Genomic DNA, 19,353 nt, shown 5'->3' with positions numbered 1-19,353 from the left:
AAACCCTCCCCGTCATCGTTTATAACTCAAATCAGGAGTGCCAGCATGCCTTCTCCATAACTAATGTCAGTGCTGTTAAGCCTGCAACTGTGCGTAACATATGTAGTGGTTTACTTCAGAGGAGCCTATACAATAGCAACCCATTACATTCTCTTTCACGGCCAAAGGCAATACTATCCCTGTTGCTGTGTACTAATTTTTTTCTCCTTTCCCCGACCTTTCCTACCGGATTTTTTGTTATGTTTGACTTAGTGATGTCCGCAGCACTGTAATGTATGTGTATACTTTTGTATTGTATGTATTTAAGTAAATTGGTACTGTGGCTTGATATTTTTTTTATCCTCTCCCTATATACCCCAGTTGTCTACATTCTCACCCAAGTTTCTTTTTCTGAAGCATGCTGTGGCTTCTTAAAGTGTGAGGCCACAGGGAGACCCTGAAGTAAAAAGGAGGTACACGTACTTGGAGTACATATTTAATTGCAGCCAATGAGTGTACATCTTTAGACAATTTTAGACATTTACAGCAAAGCATTCTTTTTGTCTGTGTAGCAGTTTTGTCACTCATTCTTGTTGATAAACTGTTTATTTGGACAGGGCAAGGAAGACTCATTATTGTATATGTTAGTGCTTAGATTACACTCCAAACATGAGCAAGGCTTTATAAAATAAAGCACTTCGATGACTCACTAGGTAAATCCTTTGTTCTTGTGTTTCCACTATGGTTTTGATCGCTTACAGATGAATTTTGGATGTTAAAATGAACGTGTAGCCTATATCACAAAGGAAAAAATAAGAAGAAACTTAAAACTTTTTCATTAGATTTTAACCTGCTTCTTCCATGCTTACTTTAAGTGGCTTGAAACATTTAGCCTTTGGGGTTTTGGGCTTAGGCTGTGCTCTGAGAGCAAATACTGAGGTTTGTAATTGATTCTATGGACTAAATCCTAATATTACTACAAAAACAGGAAGATCGCCCACAATAGTTAATTGATAGAAGGATTGGCAGAACTTTGCTAATGTGTGTAAGATCTTACGCTAAACCAGTTATTTAAAAAGTACTTGGGAATAAGCCCAAATAAATCATGGGGAGGAGGGAGGGCTTTCTGTTCTAGAATTTCAAGGCTTTGATTGTCAGGGCTTTCAGCGCATGATACAGCCTGTGCCGCATATCGTGGGCAAATGGCAGAAAAGTGTCTTTTTGTCTTTATTCTGACTAACTTTTAATTCTCTTAATACATTTGTCACTTTTCAGTTCCTTGCAGTTTATTGCACAGATGTAGCAAGACAATATTTTCAGCAATATTTTTACCTGTAAGATACACATGACAGAATTAATGATAAAGTAGACATTCCTCACAGGGAAGACGGTTGAGGAGCTATTCTATTAGAAGTAGGTGAAGTGATATGGAAGGGAGAGATTCAGCTTCTTAATTACTCACTTAATGATGTCTCTAGTAGTAATCTAAGCCTGCACTTCACACAGCTGCTCCAGCTGCTTAGCGTTTAGTATGAACGTGGTGCTCGAGGAATGCTGCTCAAGTTACGTGGACACGTTAGCCACGGTGGACAGCAAGCTCACTGGCTGGTTCTCTGTGCATGCCACTCGAACCATTTACCATGCCCTCTGAACAGGCTACCAAACTCTTGCGCCGCTTTTATAATACAGATGCACATGGGTTGTTGGTAGGTGATTTCTCAGTGCCACCTCCCTCACAACATAAAATGAAAGCTTCCAATAGGCAAAACCAGCACAATGTGCCAGATCAAAAAACCTGCTCCAGTTCTCTGGCTCCAACAAGTTATTCAACAGCTGAAGTGTTACTTAGTTAAGCTTTCCTCTCTTTTTTCCTAAGGCTTCTGGACATGCTCAGATTTAACTTTCCAGTAAGTATACTACATTTAAGTTTTAAGCCAGCCCTGTCTGTTGAAGCGGTGGTTTAGTGGAATTATTCCTGCAGTCTGCTACAGCACTATTCTCTAGCTGACACTCTGAGTCGTCTTCATGCAGCTACATAGCTAAGATTTACAAGGCCCTGCTGCTACCTGTGGACATCCTGCTCATCCCAGTCTCTCAACGCAGGGGCATCCCCAAGCCATCTAGCTGGTGATGTTTCCCTCCTGCCTCTTCTGCATCGATAAGGATGGTTGCCATTTCTCCTTGTGGAGTTTGCTACAGAGCACGCTGTGTTTGACAGGGATTGCTGACTTCAGCAGCAGGACCAAGCCGAAGGACTTTGTCTTTAGTAGAAATGTGTATATGACAATGCATAAGAAAATAATATCTTTTCTGATAAAATGTTTTCTCTCCCTCTCAACTGAAGAAAACCTGAAGGCAGTGATGATATTCAAGGTAGGAGATCCAACTGGCTTGTTAATGCAAGGACTGCGGCAAAAGAAACGTTTAAATTAAAAATTCCTGGAAACAATATTTTTCTATGTCAACTACATAACCTAAATGTATAATCTGAATTTCCAGCTCCCTCCTTTATGCTTATTTCTTCTTTTCCAATGTAATACTAGTTAGCAAGTCCCTGCATCAAGTGGGATCATTACATTCTGATGGTCTCATACCCCACCTTTATCCAGTGTCTGCTCTGTATGTGCTGTCCACTTGGTTTCTTTCAAACTGTCATATATTTAATGGGGGAAAAAAATAAAAACAGAGCAGTTAACTTAAAGGAGAAATCTGTTTCATCTCTTCCTTTCTGTCCTGATTTCTCTATGGCAGGTATTGTTTCTGGAAACCAGCGTGTCTTTTACAATGCAATGTGGCAGCAAAGAGCAGAGGCTGCATAGGCAGAGCAGTGTGCTGTCTTTAATCTAATCTGGACAGCGATGCTGGTTTACTCCTGCATGAGACTGACCAGAGATCTACTTTCATGCTACAACAAGGGAATGTGCATGAACAAGTGATTGAGGAGGAGCTTGAGAGCAGCGTCTTCAAGCGGCAAAGACAGTTTGTGTGAGATTAAAATCACTAACAATAGCCTTATTAAAACTGTTAGAAAACAGGGCTGAAAAGGACTTGAAGAGAGAGTTATAGTCTGTCCCAGAGCAGTTCAACTGTAGATAAACATTGGTGAAAATTGGGTTAATCTTTTCCAGGAAGGGTAGTTCCATGACTTCCCTGTGATATCCCTTCCCATGCCTTGCTAGCTATATCATTAGAAAGATTTTTTCTGCTATCTTACCTGACTCTACATGACTACAATTTAAGCCCATTAATATTTGTTCTATCTACAGTGGACCCTGAGAACAGTTTATTCTCTTCCTCTTTCAGTTTCTCTTAATGTGATCCTGCCTCTATGTACTACACAATGTAAATACTAGCTTTTGCACATATTAAACTGAATATTCCCTTTCCTTACTTAACAAAATAATCAAAATGGTTTAAGCCAGACAGAATGACCTATTCCATTTTTTGTAATGCCTAATTTTTAAAAAAATCATCTGTTAAAGTGGTGCTTCTTGATTGTCAGTCACATTTTATAAATGGATTTACAGATTTCTATTTTGAGAATTTCCTAGCCATCCATTTACCATCTAATAAAAAAAAAGTAATAATTGCTGTTTGAACAGAATGCAATTTCAAAATGAGTACGCAGCTACTGCTTAGCTGTAGTTGTTGCTATAACTGCAATAAAATACTAACTGCTTTTCTCTTTTCCCAAAGTAAACAATATCATGATCTTAGCTTCCTAATGATATTCCCTTTTCACAGCTTCTAGTCTCATCTCCATCAGTGATATGACATAAAATAATTATTTGGTCCTAAGTGCTAAGATACAAACTTCTTTGCGAGCTGGCATAAATTCATTCTTACCTAGTGCTCTGAATATTTGCAGGCGTTTTAGTTATTGCCCAATATGCTTTGAGTTTATAAAGAGCTCCTACTTTGTTCCCACTCAATCTGATTCATTCATAGTGACTCATTTTATTTAGCAATGTGTATCCTATTGGAATAAATGGCGTTCGTGAGAACCTTGTGTTTTGAAGAGGTTTGGCACTTGCATACAAGCCTGGAAGGTGATTTAGCTCATTACGTTTCTCCATTTCTGCTATTTCACCTTGCCTCTGTGTAGGAAGCCCAAGGCCAGAGCACTCTACTTTCTTTTCCATTTTATGTATTTTTAAGTGGATGTGTAAAAATATTTTGTTACAAGAATATCTCAGTCACTCTAATGTCTACAGCGTATTTGGCATACCAAGGCAGATACAAGGGCTAGCTGCAGTTACTGGGCTGACAACAATTCTAGTTTGCCTTCCACCACCTGAGGATAACAGGGTCGTATTTGATTCTGGTTAAGAGAAAGTCCCATGTTCCCGAGATGTGCCTGCTTATCCCAGCAGCTTGGATTCAAGTGATGCATAAGAATCCTTTCCACCCAAGTAGGTCTGATTAATTAGTGCCTACTTGAACTGGGCGCGTAATGCTAAATTGAACTTTACACTCTGGGTCAGGGCCCTATCTTCCTTCGCACTGTGTAATTGCATAACAAAACCAAAATATTTTCTGCCTTGAAGGGCTTTACTCTTAAGTATTTCCACTTAGTTCAGTAGTCAGTCTTAGAAGTTTATTTGTGCATCAGCTGCACCAAAGACTTTGTATTTGGGGTGGGAGGCTGTTAAAATATCAAATTGTACTGTGCAATTATGATCATCTCTTTATAGGGTACAACGGAAAGAATCTGCTTTTAGTTAAGCATGATGATGAGCATGCTAGCAGTTAATACTGCTCTGCTGCTTCAGTCACAGCAAAGCTCTTGTGTGGAAGGAAAAATGATAGTGTTTGATCTGATTACATTGTAAAGTGCTCCAGAGCAGAAGTTTCCAAGTTGTGTTTCACATGCCGCAAGCAAGCTGCAGCATCTCTGCGCTGGGCTGCTCTTTCGCCCCAGGGTGCAAGAGAGTGGGATGGCACTGGATATGCTGGAAGGGGAAAAACTGAGTATACATTTGTAGCCTTGAAACTGGACCCATCTGTACAATGGTGCTTTTGGAGGCCCCAGTCTGGAGGGAGAAAAATGTGCTTTCTTCTACAACCTAGTGTTACTTGAGGAATTGTGGTGTTTGAAATTGCATCCTGGATTTAAGTAATGTCCTTGAAAAATCCTGTATTGCTCGTCATGGCACTTCCCCTGTCAGCCACTAGCCTGACAAAACTGAAATGCAGCTCCCTGCTACCCTCTGACTGTTTTGCTCTGAGGCAACCGAAGTGCGTTACGGGGCTGAGAAGGCTCCTGGGGCTGCTGGCAAGTGCAGCTCCCAGAGCATTCGTAAGTGGAAGAAAATAGATGGTCTCCCCCTGTTATTTAAATGTTTTCTAAACATTTTCTCATGCATTATGTAGCCTGCTGATCTCCCACACCAGTCTCCTCATCAGGCACGCTCCCCACAGCCACGCTTTAGGAAAATGCGCATTTGGCTTATTGTCTGCGCTTGTATCCCTCTGTTCCTGGCCCCTTCATTTACAAGTAGACATGTAACTGTCTTGTTTGCCACCAAATTGCAGGACAAAGTGGATAAAGCCACCCAGTTTAGTCCTCCGATGACCCAATTTATAAAGGAGAAGGAAAAAAAAAGGCACAAGGGAAGATTGAGTGGGGACTGACACACGGACACTGCCTGCTCCACCCAAAACTTGGTAGCTAGGGACAAATGCAGGGCAGGCAGAAGACTGCTCCAGCACTGTTACACGACTGCCTGCCTGCACAAGCCCTCCACAAACGATGGCATCGGACAGACATGTAATAAGCCACTGAGCAGTGTCCCACCACTGTGCTCCAAGTTCTTACCTTCCCAGGAGGATCAATGTCAAGCACCTAGCTTCCTTGATAGAGGACTTAATCAAGCAGGACTAACCCGATAAGAGAAGTGATTCATTTACTTCTAGGGAGAAAAAGAAACAGATTGCAGTAACAAGGGTTTAGGGTAAGGCATAAACCAAAAAACTTAACCTTTTCTGAATCAGCAAGGAAGAGACAGTACTGAGGCCAGTACAGGAATAAAGCTAAAAATGAGAAACAAAATACAGGGAAGCTACTGAGAACATACTCTACCAGATCCCTGAGCAAGAGGTGTCTGCTGCATATTCCTGGGTTTGGCATTAGCTGCAGCTGCTCTAGGGTCAGGGAGGACAGTCCCATATGGATTTCTCTTAAGGAGCAGAGAAAAATCTCAGACCATAAAGATTATGATGCAGAAGGAAAGGCATAAAATATTATGTTGACAACACCGTAAAAGCATTTTATAATAGTCACCTTCTCACCTGAAATAATGTGAAAGGTGCTATGGTGTAAGATTAGAAGTAGAGCAAAGCAGAGAGAACTGATCAGTCTGGAGAGCAGAATGATAGCACCCCATAAAAAAAACCCACATCTTTAAAAGCAATGGAATAAAAGCTTCAAGGAGATATCCATGCAAAACATAATTAAACTTCTGGGCTCACGTCATATGGTAGTGTGGTGGGCTGACCCTGGCTGGATGCCAGGTGCCCACCAAAGCCGCTCTATCACTCCCCTCCTCAGCTGGACAGGGGAGAGAAAATATAACGAAAGGCTCGTGGGTCAAGATAAGGACAGGGAGATCACTCACCAATTACTGTCATGGGCAAAACAGACTTGATGTGGGGAAAAAAATAATTTATTACCAGTCAAATCAGAGTAGGGTAATGAGAAATAAAACCAAATCTTAAAAACACCTTCCCCCCACCCCTCCCTTCTTCCCGGGCTTAACTTTACTCCTGATTTCTCTACCTCCACCCCCCACAGCAGCGCAGGGGGACAAGGAATGGGGGTTTGGGTCAGTTCATCACACGTTGTCTCTGCTGCTCCTTCCTCCTCAGGGGGAGGACTCCTCACACTCTTCCCCTGCTCCAGCATGGGGTCCCTCCCACGGGAGACAGTCCTCCACAAACTTCTCCAACGTGAGTCCTTCCCACAGGCTACAGTTCTTCATGAACTGCTCCAGCATGGGTCCCCCACAGGGTCACAAGTCCTGCCAGCAAACCTGCTCCAGCATGGGCTCCTCTGTCCATGGGTCCACAGGTCCTGCCAGGAGCCTGCTCCAGCACAGGCTTCCCATGGGGTCACAGCGTCCTTCGGGCATCCCCCTGCTCTGGCATGGGGTCCTCCACGGGCTGCAGGTGGATAGCTGCTCCACCTTTAACCTCCATGGGCTGCAGGGGGACAGCCTGCCTCACCATGGTCTTCCCCATGGGCTGCAGGGGAATCTCTGCTCTGGCGCCTGGAGCACCTCCTCCCCCTCCTTCTTCACTGACCTTGGTGTCTGCAGAGTTGTTCCTCTCACATCTTCTCACTCCTCTCTCCGGCTGCAATTGCTGCTGCGCAGTAACTTTTTCCCTTTCTTAAATATGTTATCCCAGAGGTGCTACCACCATCGCTGACTCGCTCAGCCTTGGCCAGCGGCGGGTCCGTCTTGGAGCCGGCTGGCATTGGCTCTATTGGACATAGGGGAAGCTTCTAGCAGCTCCTCACAGAAGCCACCCCTGTAGCCCCCCTGCTACCAAAACCTTGCCATGCAAACCCAATACAGCTAGGATGTTAATACAGAAAAGACTCTGAGTAGGAGGATGGCCACGTGGAACATTTTCATCATCAAAATAAGCTGTTTCTGTGACCCAAACCAGTCTGTGGAAACACTTTATCTGGTCGGGGTTTTCTTCTGACAGACCCAGAAACATTTCCTCATGCATTATGTAGCCTGCTGATCTCCCACCTTAACCCAGTCTCTTCATCAGACACCCTCCCCACAAACCCACCTTTTGCCTTCATTCAGAGTACTAAGTTGTCTGGCCTAAAACAGGGAATTATTTTCACAGGTACATTTGGGCAAGGGGGAGGGAGGGCTAATCCATAAAGAAACAAGCTTTTCAGATGAGAAGATGGATGTGAGAAGACTGTCATTCTCTTAAGGTCCACTATGAAGCACCCTCTTCCTTCTCAAGCACTGGGGGTTAGGTTAGGACCCTCAGTCCAGCCTTTAGGTTACTAAACAGAGCTCTAACTGGCCTTCTTGGGGAAGGTGCATCAGCTGTCTCACCAGTCCATTAGATGCAACCACTGCTGCAGTGAAAGAGCAGACCACAGCTGATGTCCTAGAAGTCACCCAGTCAGACATGTATATATTGCAAGTTGCAGGCTCATGCTTTGAACGTGTGGCTATTCTGGAAGATTAGAATACAAATGTTTTAAACACAAAATGCTCTCCCAAAATGGGTTTCCATACTTAGGAACCTCCAGAGAAGAGCTGCTATCCTGTACATTCCTGTGCTGGTGAGCAGGGCTCATTATCCAGACCCTCGCCAAAGGCACAGTGCCCTGCATTACCACTGAGCAACTGTACATTTATTAGCAAGATTACTAAGACAGCATTTGTTGGATTCTTGTCAAACACGGCTTCAAAGAAGGAGGGAAAGAAGGTGCAGAGCTGTTTTTAGTAATCAAATTCCATTATACACTAAAAATAAAAAGAAGCTTTTTCAAAAAGGTGAGAAACAAAGCAGGTTGCACCCTAGTAAAGATGAGTGAGTATACATGCCAATTTAGAGCAAGAGGGTGGGAAACATTACACAGTGAACCATGGCCAACCACAGATGCCCAGAAGGCGAAGACTGAAGATGATCTTCAAACATAGCCAAGCTTTATGCTATTAAGTGCTTTAAAAATCAAAACTACCAGTTTAAATTAATCCATGCTTTATAGGCGGCCAATGTAAAGAATGCAGCTGGGACATAATAGGATCATGGTAACTCAAATCAAGGAGTAAATTAGTTGCTGCAGTCTGCACAAGCTGTGAGCAAAACAGAAACCCTGCTCAGAGAGAATCGCACTTGCTGAGCCTCGTGAGCACCAGGGCAGGCATAGCTCTTGCAAGGCAGCCACAGCCCAAATAAAGACAGGGGCTGTGCTCTAGAGCAAAACCCTACAAGCAGCATCTGAGACATCTGGGAGGAAGGAGTGGTCGGAAGGAAAACCAATGTACTTAACCTGTTATGATTTTTTCAAACATACGTTCTCTCATTACACGGGGCAACTAAAGAAGAGAGTCTGCACAGTTACAGGACTTGCTCCTAGGAAACGTAATTTCACAGCCAGGCATAACCAGAGGGCTACATTTCACAGCTTATCCTGAAAATGAAAAGTGGAAAAGTTCAGATAGTTCAAAGAAACCAGCCAGGGATCACATACAAACATACTTGTGGATATTTTCTAGATTGTTTGACCGATGTTTGGGTTTAGGTCTTTCATATGATACAGATATTGCCATGAAGTCACAGCCAGGAAATTAGTTTTCGATGTTAACAGGCAAACTGTTTCTAATCCTAATTGTTGCTTTTTTGCTAAACAAAGTGATTTTAAACAGACCTCCCATGTAGCTTAACGTTGTGTTTAAGCAAGCTGCTCACAATAAGTGCTTTAGCCCCTTCTTGCTTATTCCGCAACTTGGAATGTTACCTTTCCAAACTAATTCACAGCCCAGAGTGCACTGCTCTGTTTTTTAATCACTGTGGTAGAAAATGTTCTCACCTACTTCCCTTGCATTGCCCTCCCTACAGTCACAATCAGGTTTGGCTTTAACTATGACTTTCCTATAGCAAAGATTTACAGTGGTAGAAAGTTGTACTATTTCTAAAGTCCACTCTGTCAAGCACATTATTCACTTGGAACACATTCAACACATCAAAAGAAATCCAGAGGCATTTAAAATATCTTCTAACTTACAAATACCTTAAGTTAGAAATTAAAATTTGATCCAAAGCCCAGAAAAGGCCACATCTAAATACAATAGTTATTGAACCAGGTTCTTCAAGCATAACCTTTTCATCATCAGTGACTCACAAATTAGTCCCTGTGAAACCAAAAGGTGTTGCTGTTTTAACAGTGCCAGCATAAACTCGTATTTCCTGTCTTTCTTACCATGGATCTGGATATATCATAGTAAAAGTACTATCATTGTTAGCCCATATTCCAATATTTATTTAGGATGCTTATTGAAATACATTCTGCTTTGTACCAGCATAAGAAGTATGACTGTACCTGTACTAAAAGCTTTACAGCATAACTGCAGCTGTAAAAGGAGAGTCAAACCTCTCACCAAAAGATTTACTGAGTATAACTATATTAAGTATAATTAGTTAGCAAGACAGATGTTTGGACAGACCTTCTGAACAGTGCCTTCAGTCCCATTTGTCTATCCTAGGCGAAACCAGGACATGCTCCCATAGTACTTAACAGCCAGCTCAAACATCCCTTCAACTGTCAAATAAATTCCCACAGACCAGATGAGAGCAGAACAAATCGAGCTCGAGCACACACACACAGTATGTGCTAGCTTTCCTACAGCGTAATTAGTACCATACAGCTTCTTTACGCAACAGGATAACTCTCTATCCTAACCAAGGGAAGGGAAAGGAAGCTCACACTGTCTGCGTTAGACCTTCTTCTCAACTCCAGAAGAAAGAGGCTTAAATATGTAATTTAAAACACAAGCATGAACATTTCAACTTTGAATTGACTGAAGCGATGTAGTAAGACGATGCACTTCAGCCTGGATTGCTTTGAAACCTTCCACGAGGAGTAAGATACAGCAGAAGCTTGGTTTACAGCCAGACACAAAAGCTTTAATGAAATGAAAACATGGGAATAATACTTCTTTCACAAATGTATAATATAAAACCAATTTTGCTCAAAGCCTTTTCAATACTACTCATTTTTGATTGAGAAAGAAATACCACAAAATCAACTCAAAAGAATTTTATTGAAAAAACCATTGGAGAGCAGACCTCAGTCCTAACAATGTACATGGCAGTTTGCACCACTGAAGAACCTGTTCCTTTGATACTTATTTTATCTGTAATGTAGACCTATGTCAATGCGCTCCTCCTACAGGTTCCAATACAGCAACATATGGAAGAACCTGCCCAGGTGTTCTGCTGACTCTGTTCTGCTGTCTTGCTCTGGTAAAGATGGAAAGAGTATCAGCAGACTAATAATTACACTTGCACTTATGAAAATAACTTGGAACAAGAGTCTCAACAATTCTAAGCATCAAACTTTTTATCTCACCAAGTTGCATCAGGCAAATGAACGAAGTATGTGGGAGGTGAGCAGAAGAAAAATGAAGGGTGACAGCTGTTAAGGTACTTGGACGACACACACCAATGGATGTTGTTAAAGAGCAGAATGGTGTCAGTTCCCATTTTTGCAGCTACGGCACATCCCTTTATTCACGCAACACATGATACGCAATTATCCTGCAGAGGTCACAGAAGTCAGCTATCCCTTTCATCTCATTCACATCAATTAGAAAAATATGCCAAAGTTCACTGAGATTGATTTTTTTTTACTTTTTATGGAAGTTAAGGGACTGATTCTTGACTCCAGAAGCTCACAGCCTGCTATCATGTCCTCAAGGCGACGGTAGGGGCTGCAAACAGAAAGAAATAGGCAGCTGTTCTGGAAACAAAGTGAAAAAATTAGAGATACCTTTGGTGCACATGCCAAGGAAACATTAAAGATGCCCCTGGAAGTCACAGTCATTCTAGAGAGAAGCAATAAGGGAAAAGAAAAAGGATGGTAGCAGCCTGACTTGATTTTAAGGAAACAATTTCACCACCCACAACCAACTGTTTGTAGGGCAGAAGCACCAGTTGTGCTGGTCCTGGGACAGCTACCAACTATTGTGCTCGAAACGTCCATCCACAGCAACAGTATTAGCTGTCAGTGCGTATTTCCTAACATGGTGACATTCCTTCTGCGCTCTTCCTTTTGTTTGGGCTTTAACCTTGTAAGTAGTGCCAGTCTTCTTCAGTGTTCTGTTAGGAGTCCATCCTCAAGTCCCCTCCTGTCCTCTGCCAGGCAGCTTTCCCTAGCTTCTTCTCTGAGATGCTCTTTATGCAATATGTGTATTTCTACATGTACAATAAGATTCTGGAAATGTATAACCCATTGGAGAACTGCATGGGATCCAAGTATTTCTTTGGCTTATAAGTTGTAGCATAATGTTCCAAACCATAAATACACATGTGCAGAAAAGTGAACATCTTTAGATGTTAACAATTTCTTTTCAAGCTTCCTTTTTCTATCACTAGGTTTGACTGTAAAACAGAGCCCCTGAATGAAAACACACTGCGTAGATCCTCCTGTGCCATTTTAGGTTATCACCTCATCAAGAGAGAAATCCTCTTAAAATTAAAAATAGCCTCCAGGTTCAAGACCATGCAGCAAAATGATTCCCAATGAGATAAAAAAGAAAAAAAATCCTTTCTCCAGCTGATTTATTAAAACAGGCAAAGCACATGTACAGTGAGACGGCAGCACGCTTTGCTTTCATGAGGAGAACCAGTCTGGATTCACGCCCATAGCTGTTCCCCCCAAACACTGCCTCTCCGGGAGCTCCACGTTCTCCACTCCATCACTGTCTCATACACAGCTTATGGGAAGATAATGCAAAGCCATAGTGAAAAAACCCACCTATTTTTTTTCGGAGCTTATACAGCCCTCTAATCTCTCTACAGGAGTTTAGTACCCTGCAATTTGCACTTTAAGGAACAACAAATCTAAGACAGAGCCTGACCTGCTCTGCAACAATCTGCACTGAGCTGCCCTAGCCCAGGTCTCCCCAAACATGTCCCCTTTTCCAGCTACTTGTCATTTGGAAATGCAATGCGTTTCTGAAGTTCTTGTCCAGATCAACTGTGATAGGACAAGGGATAATGGCTTTAAACCGAAAGAGCATAGATTTCGATTAGATATAAGGAAGAAATTCTTCACTGTGAGGGAGGTGAGGCACCGGAACAGGTTGCCCAGAGAAGCTGTGGAAGCCCCATCATTGGAAGTGTTCAAGGTCAGGTTGGACGGGGCTTTGACCAACTTGATCTAGTGAAAGATGTCCCTGCCCATGGCAGGGAAGGGGTTGGACTAGATGGCCTTCAAAGGTCCCTTCCAACCCAAACTAACCTGTGATTCTAACTGTACATTCACACACCGTAAGTCAGACACTGCCTGGAAGCTTCAGATTTGCCATTAATAGACTGCATGGCTGATTCACACATTCACAGTAAGCCCAAAACACTCCCCGAGTGCCAAATTTATTGCACATTTACAATAAATCCAACACTTCCCAGAAGCCTCAGGCTCATTGCACATGCTATGCAGAGTAAAAGCGTAGCGATTTCTGACTGGGAAATCCCCTGCACACAACAAATGGTGTGGCTTCACTCGGCGGCTAAAATGAAACACGTCATGGCAGCTGCGTTGCTGATGGCGTTGGGCCTGGGAGACACAAGGAGACTAATCCATATTCTGAAATGTAATATAAAGCAAACGCAGGAATAATACCTCCCTCCACTTACTTCTCTAGGTGCTGTGCAGGAAGGTGCATTAACTGAAATCACTTTTCACTGGCATTGCAGCTTGACTTCAAGCAGCAATCCTTGAGTTAGAGTCCACCGACCTGAATCATGCCTCTGTCAGTATTTCTAGCTGCCTTCCTAGGGAAAAGGATCCTCACTGGCTGGCATAAAACTATTGACATTATATACAGTTGTTTTATTATAGCTGTTTCTTCCACTTGCTTATCAAGAATTATATTCTACCATTATAAACATTTATCTAAGGACTCCTATATTAATATAATCCTTCATCCTGTTCATATAATGTATTTCATTGTAACAAGTGGGAATGGCACATCAGCAGACAATTGAGGTTTTGCTCAGATTTGTGATTATCCGCACAAGAAGTTCACCATACAAGATTAACCTTCTTCAATTAATAAAACTACCTCTCAGCTTTCCTTTCCACTTCTGCAGTTACACAAAATCTATTTTTGAAGGTGCACTCTTAAGACTGTCATGATAAATGGAGCATGTTAGTGAAGCAGCTTATGATTTCAGTTTAAAAGAAATATATATAATTAAAGCAAAAAGTTTCTTTGCACAACAGAGACTGAAATTCCTAACATCTGGAAAATGTAAAAACTCCCAATCATTAAGCTACAAAGTCTCAGCAATTGCTAACAATTATACAGATATTCAATACTGTCCCACGTTTCTAAAGCTTCAGTGCAGTAATCTATGAAACATGCTCTTCCCCTACTTTGTATGTAAAGCAGTTTATTTCAGGTAGTATATGCACTGATCATATCGAAATTATTTTCGAAAGGGTATGTTTCAACATAGCTTATCACGTGCAATCGTAAGTAGATTTTGAAACCATCTAGCAATTACATTTCTTAAAGCCTTAGTTTTGTGAAAATAGATCAAAACTGGTTTAAAAGCTGAACTATGATCTAGGATTATACTGCTTGTCCTGTAAGGAAATAATTTGCAATCTACATGATCTAAAGAAATGCCTTTTGGACTACCATGGTGTTTCATTTTTTTCTCAAAATTTCTATTATTGCGGGAAAAGAGAATACAGAGACAAAAATATTTTCATTGACTCCCACAAGACTTTTATTAGACTCAAGAGGCAAAGAAAACACGTAACACCTGGAAGTCTGATGGTAAGAGGAAACTGGAATTATTTTTATCTATTTCCCCTCTACACCTCCACTACATTTCTTCAGCCCCTCATTAAGTCATATGTCAACATGGGAAGATACTTTTTCTCCAAACTCCCTCTGACAATGCATTAGTTCTCCAGCTCATTTCTGCAGCATAGCGTTTTTCTCTCACATTTAACCTTCTTAAAGAAGGATTTCACCTTTTTGCCCAAAGTAATATGTTCACACACACACCCCTCTTTGTTTTTTAATTCATCATTAAAATGGTATTCTGTGCTTCAACCAGGTTAATCTCAAGTGTGCGCCACAGACATTACCTCATCTGTGCAGCATATGCAGTTCAGTACACGCAATCTCCTTTATGTGACAATCTCTTCAAGATTGCAAATTATCATTTCCCTATCAGAAACATGAAAGCATTTTTCACATTATGAAGAGAATGATGGCACGTAAAGGCACCATCAAAACTTGCATTATCTTTAAAAGACAATGAATGCGGGGTAAAAAAACCCCATGTTATTGTTCACATGGAGTCAACAACAGTGTCATTTGGTTTTATAAAGAAATTAAGATTTTTTTTTTTTTTGTATGCGTGCAGTTTCTTTTTTCTTCTGTAAAATGTTAAAGGCTGGAAACTTGTCTCTGTGTCCTAGCTGATAGATATTCCATTATACCTGAAGGGATAACATTTTTTAAAAAATTATGCAACCTGTGCACACAGCAGTTGTTCAAACTTAGCTGCTTGGTCCAATACTAGAACAGACAAACCTGCATTGAAGAAATATTTTAGTGCTTTGTGTTTTGGCACAAATTATTTATGACCCAGGATAGCTGGAAAATTATTTCCATAAGCAGCTTGCTTTTCTTCTTTCTTTTCATCATTTTTCCTCTAAATGCTGAAGCTCACCGTAACCCATATGTACACTCCTTTACGTGTTCTGCTAGTGATACTCAGTTCACTTTTGTTACTGTACGTAATTTGTGGCTATCTAAATTGCATGTATTTAGCATTGCTAATTTTTAAGCATTTAAGGCTCAATCCTATTCATGTTGGTAAAACTACTGGATTTCCAAAAAGAACAGAACAAGTCACTCAAAAATGAGCATTGTCTAGCTTGCCTAAACCTGAAACTATTATACTCTCCTACATGTTATATTCTTCAAAGGAAGCTTCATAAAGGGTACATTTTCTTTTCTATCTTTGAGAAATAAAAAACCAGATACATTTGCAACACTCATACATGATTTTGTTATCTAGAAAACAGCCACATACTAAATAAAAACATCTCCAAACCCACATATATAAAACTTCAAAATCTCCTGATCTAACCAAACAGTTTGCATTTAGAGTTCACATCTCCACTAACACCACAGTTGCATCTGGACCATTACGTTTAATAGCCCTCAGCGGACCTACCCCTCCCTGAACCCTTTAATACCTTTGGCCTCCACAAGTGTTGCATGTATTCTCATACTTTTCTCTTGCTGCAGTCCTAGGAGCCTGTATTAGCTGTATGGGCAGAAACCTCTGGGAGGTTTGAATAGTGTGTTTGGAGGATTAAAATGGTCAACACCCCAGAGCAGAATAAAATGTCCCTCTAACAGAAAAAAAAAACAGAAGAAACCACTACCCCCCCCCCCAAAAAAAAAAAAAAAAAGAATTTCTGTCTTTACGATTTACATTAATAAGGCTTTTGATCACTTTAAATATAAATTGGAAAAAGTCTGGAAAAAAAATCCCTGCTCCTTCCCATCTCACTGATTCTACCCTTTCCTTCAAACTATTCGCGCCAAACTCCAAAGACAACAAAGAACTGACCTTAAGGCTGATCTCCAGCAAATGTCTTCTGTGTTGCTTTTAAGTTTGACTAGATCTAGACAGCGTATAATATACAGCATCAAAGCTCAAGGAAAGGAAGAAATTTCTACATTAAACACAGATAACACCTATATTACTTATTGGGCGATATAAACTACATCCCTGACAGTAAAAGATAACTCAGTATTTCCAGGACTATGCATTGACAAAGCCAACGGAAGGGTGCAAAATATAAAAATGTTTATTTAAATAATAAAATATATCTCAGAAGAGAAACTGACTATGTATGTAAGCCTTAGCATTCATTAAATCTCACGTTTCACGGAGGACAAAGAGAGGTTGAGGGAGAGCAAGTACAGGGCTGTGGGGATGTTAAGGAAACACCCCTCCCAACAAATACCAGGGAATTACGATAACTTTGCACTACTTCATTTCCAACATAAAACTGCTCCTGAGTTCTGTATTCCTCAGCCTGAGAGAAGCTGAATAACGCAAGAATTTTCTGTCAAGCCTGTTCAGATGTACAGATACAGTCTGCACGAACTTTGCAAACAGACACAAGCACAACAGAAACATGCAGGTAACTGTAACCAAGAGTTTTGTTAAGACGCAAATTCTGCAGAGTATAAAATATTTATCATCGCCACAGGTGGTGTAACAGTTTGTTGTGCAGATGCTCACAAGCCTGCCTATTAAATCTACAAAAGGAGCAGGTTTACCAGCTTTACCTGAACTCTGAGCAGTGACTGAAATACAAAACCCTTAGGTAGAGTCCCCAGACTCCCTTCTCTTTGGGTGATTGTCCTTTGCCAAACTTTTCTTAACACAGACAACTGTTTCTGGACACCAACATTACCAGAAGGTTGATAAGAACTGAAAGGGATCTAAAACTTGTGGCTGTGAATGTTGCAATTGGAGTTGGCGTCAAAGCAATTCAGCTGTCTGTCCTTCCTCCAGAGCCTCGAACTCGCACGGTGCATAGTCCCACGCCCAGAGCAAAGTCAGGTATGCTGGGGAATACTTCGGGGCACCTACTCAAAAGCAGAAAGGCCAGATCTGATTGCAAAGACCCAGGAGTACTAAATCAACCAACAACCAGAGCTCCAGCCCAGACTCAAGTCTCCAGATGCTCTTCCTCTTTTCATTTCCTCTCTGAATTGCTCTCTAACATCTGTGTTTCCTTTTAAATACCATGCTACGATCCAAAAGCATTTGTAAAACACGTTAGTTTATACCAGGGTAGAGTGCTAGTAGATAAATACAGGGGTTATGTGTAAGTATAGACAGAAAGTATGGCAGAGCAAATGTCCAGAAGGCAGCATCTCCTCTTCGTGGTCCCTCCCGGCAGCATCTCCCAGCTCCTACACATGCTCGCCTCTGGTGAAAGTTTGCCTCGGTTGTTGCTGTTTCCTATTTTCCCACCTTCAGCTGTAAGGCAGCCTGGAGAGCAACACATCTGCTGAGGAAACGAGATTTCTAAAAGCTTGCTATTCAGTTACATAGGTTTTTTCAAATCAAGTCTCCTCTCCTTTAAATTCATTTTCAGAGTCAGTGAATTTTCAATTTCATGTTTACATAGTGCTGAGCCCTTAGAAGGCAGAATCAACCAGAAAGACAACAACCAGGGGCCATCTCAGCTACGTAACAATTTTAAAACCCAAGCGGAGACACAAAAAGTCACGGAGAAACGGCACAAAAGCCTGCTGTTCCTGCCTATAGCAATATCTGCTCCTACTCCCACCTCATTAATTGCTAGTTTTCCTGATTATAGAAACAGCTTTTTCTGCTGCTGAAATGTATGGTGTCGTGCCATTTGCATATGCAAACTGACATACGAACAATGAACCAGTTGCACAGTTCCTTAGAGAGCAACAATGTAGAGGATTTACGACATGTATATGGCAACAGGCAGGGAGGGGAGTATGGGGAGACGGACATACAAAACAGCTCATGATGTTCTTTATATTGTTTTTCTGATAAATAATCTTTCAGGTAGTTTCTTGAAATAAAATATTTAACACATTAGTGAATTACTGACACTGGGTTTGGGAAAAGAATAGAACTAAAGATCTGTGCAACTTTGATTTGCCTCCAGATGCATACCTGTTTATCAGATTTTAACATATGATCTCTGATTACATGATTGTACACTGTTCTGCCGCAACATCTCTATGTTATTCAAAGCAGAGAAGACACCATTAATTTAACAAACAGAAGCCCAGCATTTTGTTTTCTTCCTGTTATTCAAGGTATAATCCAAGACTTCATTTTTACATGCTATTTAAACTCTACTATCCAAATGGAATTACTCATTTCCTTATGGACATTCATCGCTCTATCAAAATGCTTCACGAATTTTTTATTATTTTCCTCCTAGGTTAGATGGGAGACACCATTATCACTCCCATTTTACAGACCATGAACTGAACTAGAGACAGATTAGGGGAAAAAATAAATAGTAATTTGAGATGCCAGGAGCCTGCTTTTTCAAAGCACTGAGCATTATATAGGACTTCATAGATGCAAAGCACAGCTCTCATCATGTCAACTCCACCTTTGAGTGTCTAGCATTCCCACAGGTCTTATTTCACAAACATGAAAACAGTGATTGCCTATAGAAGATTTGGCTTAAATAATCTGACCAGGAAAACGTAGAGCCCTGTAGCAATGGCAAGGATAGGCTCCAGTTCTCCACAATATCATTCGGCTGCCTTAATCATTAAACAATGGTTATACCACCTCTATGACAAATGAAGAAATTTTACTGAAGGCAAACCCAAAAAAACCCAGAAACTGTATCACATGGACTGATGCTGAACCACAGGGCTCACCACTGGGGCTGATATCCTTAGATCCACCACAAACACATCTGCCACTTGAGGTAAGAAAGCAACTGGCAGCAAGAGTAGGTTGTTATATCTGCATGGACCAGCACTGGAAGGGAACACAAGGCACAACTCACCAGAAAACTTCTCAGCTATTTGGTGATTGCAAAAGAAGGGTGAG

Source organism: Gymnogyps californianus, chromosome 2 (genome assembly GCF_018139145.2).
Source record: "Gymnogyps californianus isolate 813 chromosome 2, ASM1813914v2, whole genome shotgun sequence".
NCBI lineage: Eukaryota > Metazoa > Chordata > Aves > Accipitriformes > Cathartidae > Gymnogyps > Gymnogyps californianus.
This window is presented reverse-complemented; position numbering follows the sequence as displayed.